Below are 462 nucleotides of genomic sequence, written 5' to 3' on the forward strand. Positions count from 1 at the left end.
AGAGTCATCAATTCTCAGCTGACTTATGGCGACCCCGTAGGGTTTCCAAGGCAAGAGATGTTCAGAGGTGGTTTGCCATTGCCTGCCTCTGCAACACGACCCTGGTATTCCTTGCAGGTCTCCCGTCCAAATACCAGTCAGGGCTGACCCGGTTTAGCTTCTGAGTTCTGGGCTATCCAAGTCAGGGATTTTATTCAAAGTACAGGCACCCAAACATTATTGACTGTTTCCTGTTTAAAACACATGCATGCACATACAGTCTACTGAAATCTGGAGCACAAAACTCTGAGACCTGTACAAGAGTGAAGTTACTGTCTGTGCTACCAGTGGGAAGACGGGCCTTTACTCAGAGCCTGTGTTTTTCTTTCACCTGCTGCCATCTGGTGGTTAATGTTCTCCACACCCCAAGTGGACGTTTCTCTTTGCTACAGTTTGCTTTGCCCGTATGGGTGAGAAGGTTAT

The sequence above is a fragment of the Gekko japonicus genome, unplaced genomic scaffold (genome assembly GCF_001447785.1).
Source record: "Gekko japonicus isolate JY-2015 unplaced genomic scaffold, Gekko_japonicus_V1.1 scaffold3863, whole genome shotgun sequence".
Lineage (NCBI taxonomy): Eukaryota > Metazoa > Chordata > Lepidosauria > Squamata > Gekkonidae > Gekko > Gekko japonicus.